This window comes from Ailuropoda melanoleuca, chromosome 1, assembly GCF_002007445.2.
Source record: "Ailuropoda melanoleuca isolate Jingjing chromosome 1, ASM200744v2, whole genome shotgun sequence".
NCBI lineage: Eukaryota > Metazoa > Chordata > Mammalia > Carnivora > Ursidae > Ailuropoda > Ailuropoda melanoleuca.
This window is the reverse complement of record NC_048218.1, coordinates 29,621,333-29,641,825: the sequence shown is the minus strand read 5'-3', so window position 1 is coordinate 29,641,825 and position 20,493 is coordinate 29,621,333. Positions and strand designations below refer to the sequence as shown.

General features: G+C 36.9%; 1 long non-coding RNA gene across 1 annotated transcript in view; it reads right to left on the bottom strand.

Moving 5' to 3' along the window:
- Positions 1-9,951: 9,951 nt before the first annotated feature.
- The window catches only part of LOC105239398, a 31,262-nt gene continuing 20,720 nt past the window's right edge, over positions 9,952-20,493 (bottom strand). Inside the window, exon 3 of the long non-coding RNA XR_858238.2 lies at positions 9,952-10,449. This is a non-coding gene — a long non-coding RNA (uncharacterized LOC105239398). The remainder of the gene's footprint in view (positions 10,450-20,493) is intronic.

Here is a 20,493-nt window from a genome sequence, read left to right as displayed (position 1 = left end):
AATTCCATGGCAGTTTTTAGGATACAGTAGGCTCTATTAGCATCATCTAATTTTGGATAGTAAAATCTCTATGCTCTTTTTTGACCACAACTACTTGAAGCCAGACCATTGTTCTTCTTGTTGACCACATCTATCGCCCACTGTGGTGAGGAATTAATTTCCATTCTGTATTCAGTATTAAAAAGATAAACCAACTTTTTGGGTCTTCTAAGTAAGTGAAATCCTGCTCACCACCCACACCCTTAAAAGTAATGGAGTAAACTTGATCCAGGATGAAAGTTTCTTTCAGTAATTCATTAATTATTTTCGTGGATTTTGAGAAGAGGAAATGAGACTGAAGGAAAAAAGGAATTACACTGGTGCAGGGAGAGAATGGTAAATAAGAAAGTTTAAAGACAAGTAAAGCTGCATATGGCTATTACTTTAAACTTGGCTGAGGAGTTTGTTGAGAGGAGCACTGGAACTCATGTCTGACACAGACAAGAGTGATTCAGTTTTTCTTTGAAATCGTGTCTGCGTGTATGTTTAATTTTGTGAACATGAACAATTTGGTTTCCTTAATAATAGAAAAAGGTGACACATTTCAGTTTGTAGAGATCATCTGCTATTCAGGGGAAGTATTTTGTGTTATCAACCTCATGTCCTCAGTCCCTACCATGATGCTTTAGGAATGATGGTGACTAATTAAATGTTTGTTGAATGAACAAATGCAAAGAGCTAAACATGTCCATTTTTTAAAGACTTAAAATGATAGGTATTAATTTACAAATTGTGTTTTTTGACATTTATATATATTTTTGTGTTTTTTGACATTTATATATTTTTTAGTCCATTTGGTATTTGAGATACATATTTTTCTTGTGATTCCCAAATACACTCACTGTACTTTCTGNTTGGGAATTTGGGAATCTTGTGATTCCCAAATACACTCACTGTACTTTCTGTAGTGAGTGTATTTTCTGTAGATGCTCCTTATTGATATATAAATATTTAACTATATATATATTTTTTCCAGTGCCCTCAACTGAGGCAGAGAGCATTTCTGCTGATATTCAAAGAATGGTGGTAGGGACATATTTGTGCTAAAAGCTGGAAGCTGAGCCTAGGAATTCATCAGAGAGTCAGTCATTTCCTATCTTCGCTATGCATATATTTGGACACTTCACCAACCACACTGGTCCTACCTATTGAACATATCCAAGCAAATTCCAGCTTGAGGATGTTCCACTTGAGTATGTTTAGAGTATCTAAGGAAAATATTATCAAACCTTGGGATTTGAATTCCTATGACTCACTGGTAGTGTCTAGTGTCTATAACTTGGATCTCAGTGGAAACCTTTTCTAGCTCCTGGGTACATTGGTTGTAGATTGAGAGCCTTGTTTCTTTATCAGGGGATTTGAATATAAGCCAGAAAGCTGAAAGCTTTATTGTCTTAAGTTCTCTTCTTTTTAGAAAGTTTCATTTTTATAAGCTATTTGCTGAACTGGGAGATGTTACATACCAGTGGACATCAAAGTAAAGCGTAAGGGCAAACCACTTGCTATAAATGGAGATATCCTCACTAAAATAAAAATGAAATCGAAGAGAGTTTGGAAATTGTACTTTAGAACAGATACGTACCTCAAGGAATACTGGTCTGATCTCTGGCGAGTCTCCAAGTATCTGAGCAGGAGAGAATATCAAAGTTTTTCTCAATATCTAAGTTCTTGTCAATATCTAAGTTCTTCATTTGGATCTCCCCAGATCAGCATGGCCCAAACTGTACATAGAACTCCCCTGCTGCCCAGTTTTTTCTCCCCTTGCATTTCCATTTCAGACAATGATGATATATTGATTATCTATTGCTACATAATAAATTATTGCTGTAATCAGTGGCTGAAAGCAACAATAAACATTTATTGCTCTCAGTTTCATGGAGTCAAGAATATGAAAGCAGCTTGGCTGAGAAATCCTCTTTCAGGGTCACTCATGGGGATGTAGTCAAAATGTTGGTCTGGCGTACAGTCAACTGAAAGGCTTAAATGGTGCTGTCAGATCTGGTTCCAAGGAATCTCACTCACATTGCTGGCAAATTGGTGTTGATGCTTGCAGGAGGCCTCATCCTCTTTCCATAGAACTGACCTAAAACTGCCTGAGAATTCTTATGACATGGTATCTGGCTTCCTCTAGAGCAGAGAGAGAGTCAGGTAGAAGTTATGTTCTTTATGACCTTGCCTGGTAAGTCACATACCATCAGTTCTGTCACATTCTGTTTGTTAAAAGGAGTTCCAAGGTCTGGCCTACATTCAAGAGAAGTGTAATTAGGCTCCACCTTTTGAATGGAGGAGTGTCAAAAATTTGCAGACCTATTTCAAAATCAGGACAGATGAATTTCAGCAAATTTTGCTGGTTTTACTTACTAAAGAGCTTCTATAAATCCCCTGCTACTCACCCCTTTTCTTTGTCTGACTTCAGGTCCTAAGGAAATCTCACTTCTTAACTACTCTCTTGTTTTCTATCTCGCATTTCTGAAATATCTGTACGATACAACCAGAGCAATCTTGCTAAAATCTGANGTCCTAAGGAAATCTCACTTCTTAACTGCTCTCTCTCTCTTTTTTTTTTTTTAATTTAATTTTATTATATTATGTTAATCACCATACAGTACATCCCCTGATTCTGATGTAAAGTTTGATGCTTCATTAGTTGCGTATAACACCCAGTGCACCATGCAATACGTGCCCTCCTTACTACCCATCACCAGTCTATCCCATTCCCCCACCCCCTCCCCTCTGAAGTCTTCAGTTTGTTTCTCATAGTCCATAGTCTCTCATGTTTCATTCCCCCTTCTGATTACCCCCCTTTTCTTTATCCCTTTCTTCCCCTACCGATCCTCCTAGTTCTTATGTTCCATAGATGAGAGAAATCATATGATAATTGTCTTTCTCTGCTTGACTTATTTCACTTAGCATTATCTCCTCCAGTGCCGTCCATGTTGCAGCAAATGTTGAGAATTCGTTCTTTCTGATAGCTGAGTTAATATTCCATTGTATACATGGACCACAGCTTCTTAATCCAGTCATCTGTTGAAGGGCATCTCGGCTCCTTCCATGATTTGGCTATTTTAACTGCTCTCTTGTTTTCTATCTCGCATTTCTGAAATATCTGTACGATACAACCAGAGCAATCTTGCTAAAATCTGACCATGTCACTCTGTTCCTTAAAACTCATAATTTGTTCTCATGACACAAAGAATAAAACACAAGTGTCTTAACATCACGCAGACAGTCCTTCATGTCTCTTACTTATGATTTCAGACTCAAAACCCTTCCTTTCTCTGTTTTAATTTTCTATTTTGTTATATTGAACTTTTGTAATTTCTCAAACATATAGTGGTACTTTGGATACCATTCTCTCTATACCAAGGTCTCTCTATACCTTTACTACAAAGGCCCAGATAGTAAATTATCTTTGGCTTTGTGAGGCTTACAGTCTCTGTCATGACTACTAAACTCTGCTGTAACAATGGGGTAGGACTGTGTTCACATAAAACTTTATTTACAAACATAGGTAATAGACCAGAGGTAGCCCATGGACAATAGTTTATTGACCCCTGCACTGAACTATCCTCCTCTCGAATAACATGCTCAACTTACTTTTCCAGATAACATTTATGATTGATCCTTTAAGAGTCATCTTAGGTACTGTCTCCTCTATGAAATTTTCCAAGTGCTTCTAGGTTGAAATAAGAGCCTTTGTTCTGTGGCACCATCACAGTCTGTAAGCACTATTATAGCTTTTTCACATGAACTTGAAATTGCCAACTTTCCAAGAACCTACCTCATTAAGCTGGCAGGTCTTTTTCTTTTTCGAGATCTCATTGCCAAGCATAGTTTCTGACTAGTGTGTCAGAAGAACTAATGCACAGAAGACTCTTAGGGAAATATAATATAGGAAAGGATTATGTAGTAGAATAACTTTCCTCTTCCTATTTTTTTTTATCTAATATGGTCTGCTATTTTTATTTTTTGTTAAATATGGTCTATTGATATTCCACTTTGTTTTATGTAGATAAAAGCAATGGGATCTGAGGGCAGATCCAGAGTTGAATATATTAAATATTTCTTACCTGCAGTTTTCTATTATAAAGGAACATCCCTCCCGGGAACATGATCCATATCAATAAGTCTCAACAGTGTCTGCTCATTAGAATTGCATGTAGAATTGGTATATGGGTACATACATGTGCACACACACACCCCCCTTGAGATTCTCATTCAGTAGCCTTGCAATATTGCAGAGGAGTCTATGATTCCAGAAGAACTATAGAGGATTGTATTACGTAGAGGGAATAGAGAATCCTTGAGCTCTGGTTCATATCTAGCAGTATAAATCTGATGGCAAAATTTAAAATCATATTTCAGATATGACAAAGTAATGGGAAAAATTATGCATAGGAAGAATTAGAATTTGGGGGAGTGACTTTTGGGTACACTATACTCAATGATTTTATGGCCTTAAGCAACTTACTTGAGTGAACTCACCCTGGATCTTCTCATCTTTAAAATGAGATGGTTGGATATGTAACTCTTCATATTTTTGTTCTATTCTTAAATTGTGTACTTTTACAGGTATATTGCTAAATTTTTAGCAATATGTATGTTCCAGTTATCTAGCGTTATATAACTAACCATTGCAAAACTTAGTGACTTAAAAACAATGACAACATATATTTTGCTCACTATTGTGCACTTTGGGCAGGGCTCAGTGGGATAACTTTGCTCTGATTCACTATGTATTAGTTGAAATGGCTCCATGACTGGAGTTAGTAACCATCAGAAGGCTCACTTGTTTGCTGTTCTAATTGATGATGATTGTTGGCTGATTTGAGTAGCTAAGGCCGTGGCCAGACACTTATATGTGGTCTTTCCATATGGCTGCTTGACTTCCTCACAGCATGGCTGCTGAGTTCCAAGGTCAAGCATTCCAAAAGAGAAAGAATCAAGTGGAAGCTCTTCTGCTATTTGTGACCTAGTATCAGGAGATAGGCTGCAACACTTCCATTGCATTCTATTCATCAAAACAGTCAAAAAGACCTTCCCAATTTCAAGGGGATGGGAAATGACTCTATTCCTTGATGCAGGAATGGCAGATTTCTGGATGCATACTCAGGATAAGAAATGCCTTTGCAGACATTTTTAAAAACAATTTACTACAGCATAAATCTATTTTTTATTGTAGTTGGAAATATTACAGTTAGATTTGAGAGAGTATGTAGAGTATGTAGAGCTTAATGAGCTTTTGCAAAGCAGAGAAGACAAATTTGCTGAAATGTAGAAATAAGCATAGCATAACTCTACTAAGTCACAAAGTTTAATATAATAGGTGAGAATTTTGCCCTTTGACCATGTAAAGAAATATGGCCAGGGCAATAATAGGCCAGGCAAGAGTGATATCAGTGACATGTTGCAGAAGAAAGGATAAGAGAGTTCTTGGCAGAAACTCCTAGCCACCTGCTCCAATATCCACTTTCTCCTTCTTCCATTAGAGGATCCAGATTTTGAGCGGCGCGTGACTGAATAGAATAAAGATCCTATTTACCAGCCTCCCTTGTAGCTACATGTGACAATGTGGTAAAGTGCTGGCTGAAAGTGTTACGCGCAACATCTGGGAAGTGTTTTTAAAGGGAGAGGGACACACCTGTGTTGTACCCTCTACTAGATCTTTCTGATGGCTGGAATGTTGCAGCTGTCTCTTGAATAGTCATCCTGGAACAGGAAGCACAGCAGTACGGGCGGATCACTGATGGTTGTGATGTCATTGTTCCAAAACAGACTGCCTTCTTCCCCGGACTTTGTTTACATGAGAAAAAACTAAGATTGTGTCTTAGTCACTATTACAGATTTGGTAATATTCAATTGAACCTAGTCTTGTATGTGATGATGATTACATTAGAATTATTGCTGAGTTTTTGTGTTGTCTTATAGGCCATCAACATGTCTAATATTAAGTTTCTCAGAGGCCTAAAATCTATGCTGTACCATCATCATGTCTTTCACTATTGTATTTGAGGTCTTTGATCCACTATACATAGTCCAAATTGAATACACTTTATAACTTTTGGTTGTATTGTTTGAATGGTTCACACAGAATTTTAAATATATAAAACACAAATAGTCTATTTCATAATATTTTGAAGAGAGTCATAGGAGAGAATGAGAAAAACATCCTGTACACTTGCCCTGAGATAAGAAATAACCATTTGTGTGTGATGGTGATGATTATAGTGATTCATAACTAGTATTCAGTGATCTTTCTGAATTAATCATGTAGACATTATATTGGAGAACCATATAGTTTCATAAAAGGAGAAATAATGACCGTGGTCATGAACATATGTCTGTTGTCTTTACCACTTTCACTTTTCATCTTTCTGCAGGTAAGATCATGTTCTAGCTATTAGAATAGGTAACTAACTTGGGGTGGCTCATGCCATGGCAAGAGGATCTCATGCTTGTACCACAATGATTGTTCCAGAAATAGGCACATGCCCATGAACCAGGTGGCCCAATAAAAACACTAGGGATTTTAGGGTGGAGATGGGTAAGCATGGAGAACATCATTATAAACAATGTGCAAATAATCAGCCTCTGGAAGCCACTATAAAAAGCCCCGTAGAAAAAGCCCATCAGCAGCAAAGGAGAATACAGCTTTGTCTAGAGAAAATCGAAGGTGTGAGAGTGTTTGCGTTTATGAGAGAGGAAGAAAAAGACTCCTGATATTTATCAAGTCGATGGCTTCAGATATTTTTAATACCAGCTTCACTCCTGACTTCCCTAATAACATGAGCCCAAAACGTATTTCTTTTCCATTTTAAACCGCTGCGTTGAGTTTTCAACTCTTGAAATTAAGGGAGTCCTAGCTATGTCAATGAAGAATTAGATAAGATGAAGAGGCTTATTGGGAAATGTTGGGTGAATCTCATATTTGAAGAGCGAAAAGTTGTCTGACATATTATGATTATATTGACTGTGTCCATGTGTATGGGTATACGTGTGTGTGAAGACAGATCACACAGAATATAAACACAAGTACTAAAAGCAATGTTCTTTTCCAAATTCAATCTTTAGATTTTACCATATTTTCTAATATCTGTTTATTTGCCTCACTGAAACATCAACACATAAGCCACACATTTTAATTCCAATCAATTAGTTCATCCAAAAGCCTAATTTGTGTTATAAGCAGCATCTGCAGGGCTGTTAAGGGCTAGTTATGTACCAGGCAGATTTGAGAAGGTGTTCTTGTTTTCCTGTAGGTGTCACACAGCAAGCATGTAGCTTGGTTTTGAAGATCAAAGTCAGTCTTATCTTTTGATTTTAATCCTTTATTTTTCCAATAAAGATAATTTTAAAAATTCAGAAACTATTTTAATTTTGAAACTTCTAAAATACATTCAAAATTGTTTCATATAAATCAAAGTCAGCCTTTTTCTTACTGAATTAGATGTTAATGAAGGAGGGCAGACATAGCTATTGTAAAAACAGTCTTAGATAAGAACAGAGCAAATATCAACTTCAAAGACTTCACTTAAGAATTGCATGAATGAAAATCCAAGTGTCAGAATATTTGTCAATATTTTTTTTCACGTAGCTAACCATTTTTTGAAAGGCAAAGAATCTTGCATACATATGGTACTTCTCTGTCAGAGAACTTCATGTGTGTGTATGAATATACATACATGTATGTATGTATAAATGTGTGTGCATATATGCAATTGTAAAATGCAGATTTATTTCTCTTAATACACTCACAGTTCTGTAAAACAACTGAAAATATTTCCCATTCCTAAAATAAGTAAATTATCATCTAAACATACACCTAGATGGACCACTGATCCTCCTAAAAATCATTAAATCTAGTGTAGACAATTAACCATCTGGATACAGTTTAGTCAGATTAGCCATGTAAAATCCAAAATGTCCATTAAGATTGTTATCGGGTAACCATTTTTCCCAATTATCCTGTATTGAGATTGGCTAAGAAATCTCCCCATTCTCTTGCTAATTTCTTCCTCACTTTCTCCTCTTTTCTCACTCTTCTTTGTTTCCTACCTTATCTGCTACGCTTTTAAATTCTGTATATTTCCTGTGCCTTGCTTACCACTTTTTCCCTTTTCTGTAGGGACTGAATGTACTAACTCCTTGCCAGTCCAGTGAGCTCTCAAAACCTTCTGTGGGAGCTGCAGCTGATGATGGCGCTGAGCTTTCTGCATGGAAGATTTTCTGCTGCTCCCAGAGTTGGTTTCCCATTTACCTTGTCTCACATTCCCGTTCCCAGGGGCTTCACCTTCAGTTCTGTTCCTCAACAGATGCTCATTTCCACTCCCTGGGGAGATCATCGAGCTTGGAGCAGGAAAAATAGCTCCTCCTCACAAAAAAAAACCACAAAAAACAAAAACAAAAACAAAAACAAAACAACACAAAAAAACAGCGTAGGGTAAACTTTAATAAACTACAGGGAGCTGTTTAGCAAAATCCTGAGTTGTTTCTGTACTTTAATTGCCATGTGAAAAGCAAGTGGTTCCTGTCTTGATTAAAGCTATAAATGCATGAAAGTGTGTATTAGCTAGGCTTTCTGATTTGAAATGCAAAGCATGTGTCATTGCCACAAGTGTTTGATATAAATACAAGTCCCGAAAAGTATGCTTAGGAAGTTCTTAACTGTTTTTTTCCTAACCATGAGCATTGAGCTTAATTTTTAGTAAGAGGTGTGGGTAAGCAGGTGGAATTTCAATGTAGTGGATTTGAAAGACGATCCAATCCCTATGCTAAATTCAAACATCATTTAAATGGAAACATGCCGCTCTGCCGTCCAAAGCCAAATACCACCTCACAGTTAAAAGAAATTAGTGTTTGGCATGCACTGTATTTATAGCATTCCCAGCTTCTGGAAGCTATGAAAATAAAGCATTTTGAGGTCCTGTAATAGGGGATGTGTAGTCTCTGATTCAAGAAAACTGGAAATAGTAGTATTGATTTAGATGGTTACTATTTTCTGTTATAATTTCTTCCATTATATATTAAAGAAAATATATTGTTATTGCTTAGATTTTCAAAAATTGGTATAAGTATTTTGAGGCAACACCTTCCAGAACATAAATGAGAAGGCTTGTGGAAGACAATGAAATTTTTACCTCATGAGTAAATCTGAGTGATTTCTCAGTCTCCCAAAGATTCAGAGGGGATCAGGGAAACAATTAGTGAAAAAGTAAAGGTTTGAATATGGAATTTGGATGAAATAGATGGAAGGTGAAGAAATGCGTAAAGTATAAACAGAAGGAAGCAAACCCAGAAGCATCGAGGTGAACCTCCAAGTAATTTGAGAAAAAAGTACACACTAGATAATGCAAGTTGTTTTCATATGATCACTAGTCAGTCCCCTGGAATACTCTTCAAAAATTATTATGGTCAAATATATTGGGAAACACTAGTTCTGTCTTTCCATTGCAGACTCACAATGTAAAAGAGCGTATTATAGATTTTGAAACTTTCGACAAGGTTTAGCTCCATGTTCCTAGTGATCTTTGAACTTTACAGAGGAATTCAATTCCTTTAAACAAAACAGAGGGATTTGGAAGAAGATTCCACTACTGCAGTATGGGGATAGGAAGCACACTCAAGCCTCACGGATTCCCACTTAGGTATTCTCATATCCTACTTCCAGCTTTTCAGAGTGGCAATTTGATGGGCCTAGCTTGTAAAATATGTTTATTTCTTTTTTTTTTTTTTTAAAGATTTTATTTATTTATTCGACAGAGATAGAGACAGCCAGCGAGAGANCGATGGGCCTAGCTTGTAAAATATGTTTATTTCTTTTTTTTTTTTTAAAGATTTTATTTATTTATTCGACAGAGATAGAGACAGCCAGCGAGAGAGGGAACACAAGCAGGGGGAGTGGGAGAGGAAGAAGCAGGCTCATAGCTGAAGAGCCTGATGTGGGGCTCGATCCCATAACGCCGGGATCATGCCCTGAGCCAAAGGCAGAAGCTTAACCGCTGTGCCACCCAGGCGCCCCTGTTCATTTCTTTTTCAATCAGCTACAGCTGAATTCACATGGTCTCATGTGGAATCTTCATAAAAAAATTTGAAGATAGCGGAGTAATTGCTTCATATTTTCATACTATATTCCCATACTATGCTTCAATATCTCCCATCTTCCAAGTTTCCTTTACTTTCACTCATCTCTGATTGCTGATGCATTTATTTTGCAGCCTTTGCAAACTCCCTGAATGAGATTTTTACCCTTATTGCCCCACTTTATAACAAGTCATTTATTTTTCACATCCTTCGGGTTTTGATTTCCTCCCTAAAACTCCATGGAAGCCTCTGGGTCAGCAATAATCTTTATGTCTTGTCTTCATCATAATCAATCTCTCAGCAGGGTTTGACACAATTGATCGTTTCCTCCTGGAAATTAAAAAAAAAAAGCCTCCTTACTATTTGCTTTTATGCCACCATGGTCTCCTTTTTCCTCCTACCTCCTTTTCGATGGCTCTTTATTTCTTATCCTATCTTCAAATGCTGAAAGGACAATGTCGCATCTCTTTAAACTCATCCTCTGTGATCTCATTCGTTCCGATCATTTTAAATTTTTCTATTTGTTGATTACTCTGGAATGTCTGTCATCCTTACCTCTCCTTAGAGCAATAGATGCCATGTTACTTGACATCTCCAATAAATATCTAGTTGACATTTCATATTCAGAATGTTCACAATGGAGCTCTTGATTTTACTGCCTTATCTCTAGATCAGCGGATGGTAATAACATCCACACAGCAGTTCAAGCCAAACACCTAGGAGTCATTGGTTCCTGGACACACAGAGTTTAGTAACATCTGTTTGTTAAGAGGTATCAAAACTATTCACACCTCTCTGTCCCCACTCTGGAGAATACATGATTCATTCATTGATCTGACCCTCTTTAGTCTGAGAGTAATCGCCCTGCTTTTCTCTTTTGGCTCTAGTTGAATATCACTATAGAGCAGTTGGTTTCTTTGCTGCTTTGATTTATTGAACCCTGCAAATAATACCCAATACACGTAGATAGTGTTTAAGTTCGAATCCTGTAGCATACAGTCTGTTAGTCTGTTGATGAAGGCTTAACCATTCTTTTGCTATTTCGCTAGTTTACTTAAACTACTGGCTTCCCCTTCTGGGGAAAGTGCTTATTTCTGAATTCCAACAATATCTGAGATTCAAATATATTCAAAAAATTAAGAATTCCCTCAGCTGTCTATGAAGTTAGTGTGACCTTTCTATTTCCTAACCAAACCCCCCCTGCTCATAATGTCCTGCTCCTTCTCTAATGCGTTGCAAATTCTTTCTACTCTCTCTTTACTCTTCAGGAAACTTCTGAACTTAAATTTGGCTCCCTTTTGCTTATGTGAAATGATTTGTATAGTGTAAAGTGTAAGTCTCCAGGCCAATACATTTCTACTTAGGGGTCTTCACCATAGAGACAGATTCTCTAAAATGAGCAGTTGTAGCTTTATAAGTAAAAGAACAGCTCCTAACCACCCATTAGTAAAGGTATCTCAGTATAAAGCTGTCAGTGCGTCAGTAAGATCCATTTGCATGTGCCCTTAGACCTGAGAACATGCATGTTGTTCATTTTGTAGTAGAGCAGGTGGAGGTGGGGGAGAAGACGAAGGGAAAGGAAGAGTATCTGAGCCAGTCGGCCTGTGTGAGCTGGAGTGAGTCTCTTGATCAGAGAAGGCATGTGAGTTCCATCCTTATGAGAATTCCAAGCCCTTGAATTCTCTTGGCCTTTTGCAAGGTTTGGTTTTATAAACAAAGCCCAATGACATCATATCATCCAGGAAAACAAATAGCTTCAAAAATTGTCCAAATGTACCAAATATAAACTACTGTGACTCAGAAGTTGTGTGTTTATTTTGGAGAATAATAATTGAAAAAGCGAGCAGGACACACGACAGTGTTGCTCAGAAGACAGAGGAAAGGTTTTCTGTCTGGCCACTGCAGACCGTAGGTCGTGTGGCTGCACTCTCTGTAGCTGAAAAGGATCATGTGCTCAGTGGATAGGTATAGCTTACACTGCATTGCTTAAAAAACAAACAAACAACAACAACAAAAACCCCTGTAAAAGCCCAAGAGAAAATAATTGAGCGCAGAATAAGTAGTGACAACTTTTCAACAAAAACCTTGATGTCTTTAGACTCATGTGCACTCATAAGAACTTTCAGAAAAGAATCACTGATTGAAATGCTGAAAAACTTTAGAGATTTGATAGGATATCCCAGCATTCATCAAAATTTTCCACTAAACCTTTGAGATGATCTTAATTGTACACATCATTAATCTCCGAATCAGAGGCTGTTTCATAAATATGATTATCTAATGAGTACCAACATGATTTCAGGTAGGTTTTTACCTATCAAATTGGTTGAGGCTGCTCCTGAAAAATGCTATAGGCACTCTAAAATAATCACATTTTTTTTTTCTTGGCCTGACATTCAACAGTCTTCAAAACCATCACAGACGCATATTGTTTTCTTTTGTTGTTTGTTTATTTGTTTTAGGTGGCCTCTTAAAATACTTTTTAGCTTCTCAGTGGAATGAACATTACATTCATTTCCTACAGCAAGCAAGAAGGGGAAACAATAAAAATTTAGATTTCAAATTTGCATTTTTACTTCAGAAAACTGTTATAAACCTTTAGCCTTATGCAATTGAAGCCTATATGAAAAATTCAGGAGTAATAGAATTGAGATTTTTCTCATGGCTGGAAAGGTTTTTTGAAAGTTATATCAGCATATCTGAAGTGAAATAGATAAATGAGGCAATTATACATATTATTTTTCAAAGATAAAAAAAATCACTTGCTCTAATTTTTGAGATTATTTTTTTTCAACACGTTCAAAATGTTTCCAAGGGCACTCTACTTTTATTCATCACTAAACTAGAACAATTACAGAGCTGCAGAGAATTTTCTGGTGTGGGAATTAGGGCTATTGCACGTGGTTGAGGATGGCAGTTTGTTAATCCAGGAACTCATCCATTTTTCACTTCACCTTCATTTCTATACAGATTTGATATAGTATTTGATTCTGCCCTGTTGTTCCTCAGGAATATGGGTATCTAATCAGGGCTTTTGAAAACGTCTTTTAGGCAATATATCTTTACTTTCATATTTATTCAAGAATCGGGAGAATTTTACAGAATCTTCATGCTTTGGGGGAAGACTCTAGAGCTCTCAGATGAGTTCATTCATCTCTCTCTCTGATCTTTGCTTATATGGTAAATGAGTAGATTTAATCTCAGATTACTTGTGATTCCTGAGAAATAAGCAGAAACAGGGAGCACCAGGATGGCATCACTTAAAACAAGTCATGCTTGAATACTGTTTTCTACAAGATTACTAGATTTTTTTTGTTTGAGATATAATTGACACTAGATGTACAACATAATGATTTGATACATGAGTGTATTCTGAAATTATTACAAGTCTATTTAACATCTATCACCACATATGGTTAACACATTTTTTCTTGTGATGAGAACTGTTATCAACTTTTAAATATACAATACAGTATTATTAACTAGAGTCACCATGTTGTACACTCCATCCCCAGGTCTTATTTATTTTATAACTAGAAGTCTGTACCTTTTAACCACCTTCACCCGTTTTTACTCACCCCCACCATCCCTAACCTCTGGCAACTACCATTCTGTTCTCTGTAACCCTTCCTTCCTTCCTTCCTTCCTTCCTTCCTTCCTTCCTTCCTTCCTTCCTTCCCCCTCCCTCCCTCCCTCCCTCTTCCTCTTTTTTCTCTTTCTTTAGATTCTACATATAAGCAAGACCATATGCTATTTGTTTTTCGCTGATTTATTTCACTTGGCATAATGTAATCAAGGTCCATCCATATTGTTAGAATTGGTAAAATTTCCTCTTTTTTGGCTGAATGATATTACACACACACACACACACACACACACACACACACCCCACGTTATAATTATTTATCCATCGGTGGACACTTAGATTGTTTTCATGACTTGGCTTTTGTAAATAATACCACAGTGAACATGGGGGTGCATATATCTTTTAGAGTTAGTGTTTTCATTTTCTTTGGATAAATACCTAGAAGTGGAATTGCTGGATCATATGATAGTTCTATTTTTAAGGAACATTCATACTGCATTCCATAATAGCTGCACCAACTTACATTCCCACCAACAGTGCACAAGTGATCCCTTTTCTCCACAATCTTGCCAACACTTACCATTTCTTGCCTTATTGATAATGGGTGTTGTAACAGGTGTGAGGTGGTATCTCATTGTTGTTTTGATTTGCATTTTCCTGATTAGTGATTCTGAACACCTTTTTATGTACCTGTTGGCTCGTGTATTTTTTTTTTTTTTGGCAAAATGCCTATTCAGACCCTCTGCCCATTTCTTAATCAGATTTTGTTTTGTTTTGTTTTTGCCACTGAATTGTGTGAGTTCTTTATACTTTGGATATTAACCCCTTATCAGATATATGATTTACAAATATTTTCTCCCATTCTATAGATTGCCTTTTCATTTTGTTGATGATTTCCTCTGCTGGGCAGAAGCTTTTGTATTTCATATAATTCCCTCAGATTTTTGATCAATATTATATGTGGGAATAACCTCATATACGTGTAGTCTATGAGATGAATGGTGAGATGCACTAATCCATAAAACGTCACAGAAAAAACTGAATTTGTTTTAAATTCAAATTTTATAGCTCATTTGTTGTTAGAAGGGATTTTGGCATAAATAAAATGCAACTACTATAAGATCACTAAGTATTTTGGCATTGTGTAGTCATAAGAAATGTAATTGCTCTTTCGCACCTCAGGTATCTGGACACGGAGACATCCAAAGTCCCATTCCTGACTGATTTTAATAAAAATGTGATGTTGGGGGGCGCCTGGGTGGCATAGCGGTTGGGCGTCTGCATTTGGCTCAGGGCGTGATCCCGGCGTTNATAAATAAAATGCAACTACTATAAGATCACTAAGTATTTTGGCATTGTGTAGTCATAAGAAATGTAATTGCTCTTTCGCACCTCAGGTATCTGGACACGGAGACATCCAAAGTCCCATTCCTGACTGATTTTAATAAAAATGTGATGTTGGGGATAGGGCCAAACATTTTTGGTGCGGTTAAGCTGCCTCCTCTGCTCGTGGTGGAAGATTGGTACCCAAGTGCATTACCAGCGGGACACGTACAGAGTACAGGGCTGTCTTATTTGCTGTGATCTACCTCAGAGGCTGTTGTGAGGATGTATGAGTCACTGAGAACAACAGCAGTGAGGAGAACCCCTGTTCACAAGGGAGAGGAATGGCCTCTGCCAAATCATGGGGAGCTATTAAGGAATACTTACTGATCTGAGTTTTCTCAGGGCCTCCGACATGCTTCCACACAAAAACATTTTCGTGTCCTATCTTAACTAGGGAAGAAGAATTTAGAATTTGATTTTCAGTAGTTCTCCATGAAACCTTATTCATAGTCCAGATCCTGTCAATATTATGCTAGTTTCTTAATGTTACCAAAATCTTGTTCTATGTTAAATGCTTTTTAGTCTTTTTGATGTTTACACCTTCAAATACTTGTAGACAATCATTATCTCCTGCCATGTTTGGTACTTAGCTCTACTTTACATATTTAATACCTTTAATCTTCCCTTACAAATTAATTAACCTTAATTTTATTTCAAAGGGAAAAGTGTTTGAATAGGAACTAGCAGTTTGAGAGTTTATGGAAATTAATGTTATTCAAACATGAGCCTAGGGAAATAAGTTAGGCTTTGCAGAGAGAGGGGTCATTCAATTGACTTTAGAGATGGTTAAAGAATATGTAATAGATATATATACTTCACTCATTTTTAGTTTCAACCACCAATATTGTTGGGATTCAGGACATGCTAATTCGAAAATATGGTACTTTGATATATCGAATATTTAAGCTAAAGAAGTCTGAGAAAATGGCAGAAGCAGACGGTCACTCTGACCTCTTCACCTCCTCACTCTTCTTCCCTAAAATAGGCCATTAAAAGCTTCATGTGAAAAATGCCATCCCTATACCTAGAGGAAAGGAACGGTCTTACCTCTGAAGACAAAAGGATGCCAAGAAGAATCCTAACAGATCTTGCTAAGTTTCCCTTGGTGTATTAAAATTACCTTATACTTCTTAACCTATCATATTCCTCCACGACATATTCCTCTTTTCACTTTTCACCAAACCCAGCATAAAAGTATTAGGTCTAACTGTTTTGGGGGGGTCTGTATTTCCTTATGAAACCTCCTGTGTCACAGAAAACTTATGTTAAATTATTGTGTGTGCTTTTCCCTTGGTAACCTACAAATTGGAAATGTTTAACTGTTTACATCTATGACCTAGCCTTGTCCCAGCTATTTGGTAACTTTAAGGAAATTTTTGCAAATGGTATCTTCAAAGCCAAATTTTCCTGGTCTTTTCTGTTAAAGATTTAGTCTAACAATGGTTGAACTGAGTAACACATTCTAGATTCTTTGTTTCTGTCCTAAGAAGTGTAATGCCCAAAAAACTTGTGCCATCTCATTGCCTTTCCCATGTTCTAGCACTAAATCTGGTAGTAGAAAGCTTCCTTGCAGCTCTTAAGAAAGTTCTTTAATATCTCCCCATTGTGCTCAGAGTAAAATCAAAATTTGTTTTCATTATTTACAAAGCCTTACATGGTCTAACTTCCACTGTTACTTCTCTGTTCAATGAATGAAAGCAAATACACACTTGGTCTTTTGACTATGAAGTCTGTATACTTCAAGATCTTCTCTTTCAATCCTGCTAACTGATTACATGGAGTCAAATAAGCTATTGTCACTGAGCTCAGAATTCGCTGAGGAAAGGAAAAGGAAATTGGTTTTTATTAAACATCGTCTTTTCTCAATAAATATCACACACCTTTGTATATACATCAAATGACATTATTATTCTCATTTTTTTAGTTGAGCCAATTGAGAGAGTAATTGATTTTCCAAGTTAATAGAAGAGCACGAATCCAAACCTAGACAAGTCTGAAGATGCAAAAGCCATAATACTGAAACGTATCATCCTAGAGGTACAGTCAACATTTATGGTATAAAGTGGACATGCATCCATTTTTTTTTCAACAAACATTTATTGGGTGTCCTTTGTCTACTAGGTTTCTGCAAGATGCTAGAGATAGATAGATTTGGTAAGCAAAGCCAGACCTGGGTGTTCTTATCTGGGAGCTTATGGTATAGATATCAGATGTTCAGCCAATAATCATGATATTGACTCTATGTAGTATGTCATTTCTATAAAAAGTACTCTGAAGGAATGGAGTACAATTTTGTGTGTGTTTAAAAAGGAACTGAGTTCAAAGGGTCAAGGAAGGCTTTCCTGAGGTAGTGATAGTTGATATCTGAAGCATGATAAGAGTTAAACAGATGAAAAACAGGAACTCAAAGATGGTATTATTTCTCAGGAAAAAGGAATAGCATTTTTCAAGAGCTCTTTGGTGTATTTGGGGATTAAAAAATAAAGCCTGCGGATATAGAAGTCGGAGGGTAAAGAGGAAAAGTCAAAAGATGCAAAGGGAGAGAAAGTAAATCTGCAGCTGAACTTGCAGGCTCTTGTAGGCCATGCAAAAATTTAAGTATTTTCATGTAAAGGGGATCAGATCTTCCACTAATGAAACATTTGTTAACTACTGAAGTGACTAGGCCAGGCTGAGGACAGTTGTATATTTAATGGATCTGGTATTGAGTACTGTGCATTGGTACCATATCTCTGCACATACAGTGAAAGGAATCAGTATTTCTCCATTCATTTATTCATTTATTGATAAATTTCATATAAGAGTGAATTACTCATTGATTCTCTTTTAAGAAGCTTGTGGTTTGGTGGGGGGAAAGAATTCTTATGTGCATATCTCTGGTCTAAGTTAAAGTTGTAAATGCCATAAATGGGGACAGAAAAACGTTGCCAAGTCCTGGGAAGCTCAGTGGTGGTGATGGTAGTGGCAGTTGAAAGATATGGATAGGTCTCTGGAGGAAGTGTTGAAGTAGGCCTTAAAGGATGGGCAAGACATTTGGGATGACAAAAAATGGCTTTGAAGTCTGGCTCATAATGGCTATCATGGGACAGGAGGGCTATCAAACGGATGCCAAATTTGGGAGCTCCTTGAAAAATGGCAATAAGTAGGAATTACTCCTAAAAGATGGAGATGCTTACTGGGGAAAGACATAGGAAAACATAAATGCATGGTAGAGTTGCAGAAATTAGAATGCTCCTGAGAGAACCACACGAATCCAGCTGCGTGAGATTCTCCTCTGGAAATAGGAAGCAGCTTTGTTAGAATCAAAAAGGTCTTCCAGTCATAGAAGTGACTCACTACTTCTCTCAGTCAGGCCTTGGACACTCTAAGAAGTGTAGAGGAGAGGCAGGCAGGGACAGAATTGGCATGTTTTACAGTTCTCTTCTGTTAAGGCATCCATCACCCTATCACATTATTCACCTTGGCAAAGAAGCATCTGACATTTCCTAACATGAACCTTTAGGGCAAACTGCCCTTTAGCCTCTTAAGTTCTCATGATAACATCAATTAGTTACTGTGACAAAGACCGGGGGAGAGGGGGGAGAGGAGGATTCTAGAATCTGAGTGCTTTTTATGTGCTTTCCACGTGTGAACCACCATCTCTAGAATCTCGATCTAGAATCCAGAATCTAGTTGAGCATTTTGATTTGCTGATTATGTTCTTTGTGTCAATAGCCAGTATTTGGTCATCTCCATTATTCTGGTTTCGCCATGCATACACTGAAAGGTACAGGTGAATGTCATAGATGAGGTTCAGTGTTTCCTTTCAGTTTTTCCAGTTTGGAGCATTAAAGCCTCCATTCCTCAAGTGGTATATTCAAATATATTGTTTCTTTGTTTCTTCCTCCATTTCCATGCCATCTCATATTTTAAGCCTGTCATTTTATCAATACTTTTTGAAATATTATGATGTCTAGAATTGTTTTCTTAATAATACTTGCTTCATTAAAAAATAATACTTCATAAACATTTAAAAAGTGTTACAATACTGTGATAATAAAAATGTGGGGGGAAAAACCCTAAGTAGCAGTTATAAATTTGAGCTAAATAGTCCTTCATCATTTTATTTTACCAACCACCCACTCTCACCTTTTATTTTTCCTGGTTCACTATAGCTTTCCTGTGATACAAATTTGCTGACTTATAGCATATTAAAAATTCTAGTGGAATTAAACATGTTTCCAAATAAAGCAGGGGTCTTGCTCTCTTGGGAAATACAGACACAATAAGAATGCCATGGATCCCTTTTGTTTGAAGTCTGTTGCTCTTCTGGGATCACTTACTGGTTCCATCTGCAATTACTTCTTTTTGCTAAATTCCTCCATATATTATCAGAGACAGACTGCTTTTGATACAACTGGAAAATGTGAATTAACTTTTCGTTTTTTGGGTTTTTTTTTTTCTTTTCTTATAGTCTCACATTAGGTTTCATTCATCCATGCACTTAACATTTAAGAAACACCCATGTGGGTGGTGGAGCCAGCTGGCACCACTTTACATTCTGGAAGAAGTGGGGACATGGGGATCCTGTCAAACACAGAAGACACAACCCCTACATTCAGTTGTTTGGGAGGAACCTATTCTTTCCTGGCATCCTGGATAAGGAAGACCATTGAAGAGGGAAGCTCCCTTTCACTTCAAAGGGTGTTTTGTGCATAGATGAGACTTCCTGAGGGGCAAGTCAAAGAGCAGCACGGCTTAGATTCAAATGAGAGTGGGCGAAGCTGAATGTACAGAGAAAAAGTCTGATGTTAAAAATATCCCAACAGGAATAAACAGCATTAGCTGTGTCTCATTACGTAGCCAGTGAAAACTATAGAGGGCAGGATGGGGAAGAAAAGGGAGGATCCAGAAGTGAAATAAACACTGATTAATATTTGGAATGCACAAGGGATTTACAATCTAAATAGAAACAAAAGCATTATCTCTGTGCTGCTGGTATAGGGAACATCCAGAAAGAGGAGAGTGAGTTCTAAACTCCCATTGTATTGATGACCCTTGGAGTGCAAGCAAAACCATTCCAGAAGTGGCAATATAATGCTTATAGACCAACAAAATATCACAGAGTGAATTATTTTCTTATTACTTTATGAAGTAGCTTACAGTTACACCCAATTATTACAAAGAGGCATTACGTCGATTAATTTTTTTTTCCCAGAAATCTATTGTGGTAGGGTTTATTGTCTAAAAATCAAATTGTAATGAAATAAAGCATAAATGGACATACACAAGAATTGTACATGAAGTAATTTGCCTAAGAGGTAAATATTACTGTATGTTAACAGAAAATTATAGCTATATATGCCTTGAGAGCTTAAAATCTCTGCTTAGATAACTGGGCAAGTATGCAGATGTATAAGAAA